This window comes from Ochotona curzoniae, unplaced genomic scaffold (assembly GCF_017591425.1).
Source record: "Ochotona curzoniae isolate NIBS_2020 unplaced genomic scaffold, NIBS_Ocur_1.0 contig_883, whole genome shotgun sequence".
In the NCBI taxonomy this organism is placed as follows: Eukaryota; Metazoa; Chordata; class Mammalia; order Lagomorpha; family Ochotonidae; genus Ochotona; species Ochotona curzoniae.
In genome coordinates this window covers 48,411,933-48,414,653 of record NW_024466599.1, presented here as the reverse complement: position 1 = coordinate 48,414,653, position 2,721 = coordinate 48,411,933, and the positions used below count along the sequence as shown (strand labels likewise).

The window sequence follows — 2,721 nt, the reverse complement described above, 5'->3', positions numbered from 1 at the left end:
TTTGGCATGGACACACATAGAAGGAAAATGATATAAAGAAGGCAAACCACTTACAAGACAAGGACAGAGTTCTGGAACAGATTCGTCCCCTAGTGCCTGCTGAAGGAATCAGTCCGGCTGACCCCTGCATCTAAGACACACAGCCTCCAGCAGTGGGAGTCTATATACACACTTAAGCCATTTGTAGTCCTTCACTGTGGTAGCCATAGCAAACTGCTGAAGGAAGCCTCAGCACTCACCACATCCTCAGAATGTTGTCCTTGTCTGTCTAAAGGTCAGGCTGGCCTGGTGAAGGAAGTCTTGAAAGGTTCCCCTCTTCCAAAGATGCCTGAACTAAGCAGAGGTCTGCAACCAAAACAAAGGGCCAAGACTTGTAGGTGGGAGGAACGGCATTGTTAAATGCCCTTTGTGTAACCACAAGGGACAGAAGACAAGGGTCTATGACAAAGACAGTGAGGAGTACCCAAAGAGAAGAGGCCAAGTACCCGAAGGCAAGCGGCAGCTGGGATCTGACGGCGCAGGCTTTGCGGAGCTGTGTTGATGCTGGACTTCATCTCCAAGTGCTCTGGGATGAGAAAGCCAGGCACCAGTTAGGAACGTGAAACATCCAGCATCATCTGTGAGGCAGCCTTGCTAAAACATCAAGCATAAACCTAGTCTAGGAAATAAGAGAAACAGAAAAGCAAGTTAAATATTTACTAAACAGAAAATCAGACAAATCCAGATTGTGGAATATTCTCAGTAACAATTCAGCCAGTTCAAGCGCTCAGTGGTGAGAGAAAAAAACAATATGATGGAAGAAAGAGAGCTAGAATTAGAAAGAAAAAGGGTATGACAGAATAAAAAAGCAAACCCCACATAATTGTTGTTTGGATCTTGAATAGAACAACTCAACTACAGACACCATTTGCAAGCATTTGTTAAACTAGAATACGAATTGGACATTAGTTGTTACTAAGAAATTACTGCTAGCAATTTGGATAAATATGCTGTGTCTTCCCATTAAAGTTGTAATCTCGACAGCACAAAACTGCATGAAAAACAGTTATTAAAGTATATGTACGTGGTGCTGATACTGAATCTCAGGATTTCACATCTAAAGGCCCAGCACAGTAGCCTAGCGGCTAAAGTCTTCGATTTGCACATGCTGGGATCCCATATTGGATCCAGGAGGCCCCGCTTTCCATCCAGCTCCCTGCTTGTGGCCTGGGAAAGCAGTTGAGGACGGCCCAAAGCCTTGGGACCCTGCACCCATGTGGGAGACCTGGGAGGAAGTTCCTGGCTCCTGGCTTCAGATCGGCACTGCACCAGCTGTTGCGCTCACTTGGGGAGTGAACCATTGGACGGAAGGTCTTTCTGTCTCTCCTCCTCTCTGTATATCTGCCTTTCCAATAAAAATAAATCTTTTTAAAAATTTCATATCTGCATACAAGGTCAAGAAGCAACTAGGAAATATTTCCTATCATTCAGAATGACTGAATTGTAGAGGTGGGATTGTCTAGAAGGAAAGGACACAAAGCTGACAATGGCACAGTTGGTCTGGAACGCAGACTTTGGACAAGAGCCCAGGGTGCACCTGTTTCAGAACAACTTACAGGGATGTTTTTCTTGTTTCCAAGTCCTGGGTGGCTCACCATCCAACTCCTTCTCCTCTCCCATTTGACTTTACGTTCTTGCTCTTCCTCCTCATTCAATTTTCCATCTCCAGACATTTTAATTTATATTCACCCAAAAACTTTCACTGTCCTTGAAAATGCTGACAAAGGTAAAACTGTAACTGAGAAAGAATAATGAGTGGAAGAAAAACATTTCTAAACCAAGGACACAACAGCTGCTGTATAAATCTGCAGATTTACATGCCTCCTTCACCTTCTGGCTCTCATGGCCACAGTTTCCTGCCTGCCCCCCCAGCTTTATCAGTGAACACATAATAGCTTTTCATCAATCATACAAGTCTCAAACAGGAGAAATTTTTTTTAAGCCATTGGTACAAAACAGAACAAATACTGCTAAACACCCTATCTCTGTTCCTTGTTTTGTCTTTGCTTTTCAACTCACAGCTGCTGTAAGGACCAGAGGTCAAAATGTCATGAGTCACCACAGGCCTTTTAGTAGTACATTGTTTTTTTAAAACTATTTACATACATTTAGCTAAAATATTTAGGTTCTAGGAAGCTGAATTATAATTAGCCAATACGAAGTGTTTAGCAATCTGAGTACTCTGAGACTCAGCCACACTGCTGAATTTACAAATTAAACCAGGCAACAATAACATGCTTATTGTCATAAGAGCTTAACATAGGAAATAAACTATAGCAACATACCAAAAAGGACAATTTAAAATACAAATGGACGGAAACATGGGATCCAGTAAGCACAAACTAATTAGAGAAATATGCATTTTCCTGGACCTATCTGCGGAATAATAGTTCCACCATTATGTTACACACTTACACTACATATATATTATCATTAGTTCTTATAACAGAAGGAAGGTAATTACTGCCCCTATTGTGCAAAAGAGGTTGATCAAAACTATAATACAAAGCTGACTCCAACTTCATATTCTTTCCACTACAAAATAAAAACTACCATTCAGGGGCCAGTGCTGCAGCACAGCTGATAAAGCTACTGGCTATGATACCAGCATCTCAAAAGGCTGCCTATTCATGTCCTAGCTATTCCACTTTGTTTTTTATTTTTAAAGATTTATTTATTTTT

General features: G+C 41.5%; 1 long non-coding RNA gene across 1 annotated transcript; it reads right to left on the bottom strand.

The window, feature by feature from the left end:
- Window positions 1–330: 330 nt before the first annotated feature.
- On the bottom strand, window positions 331–1,642 carry LOC121165238. The gene is made up of 3 exons (XR_005885208.1): window positions 1,596–1,642; window positions 486–658; window positions 331–345 (listed from the first exon to the last, which is right to left on the bottom strand). It is a non-coding gene; the product is annotated as an uncharacterized LOC121165238 (long non-coding RNA).
- Window positions 1,643–2,721: the final 1,079 nt, after the last annotated feature.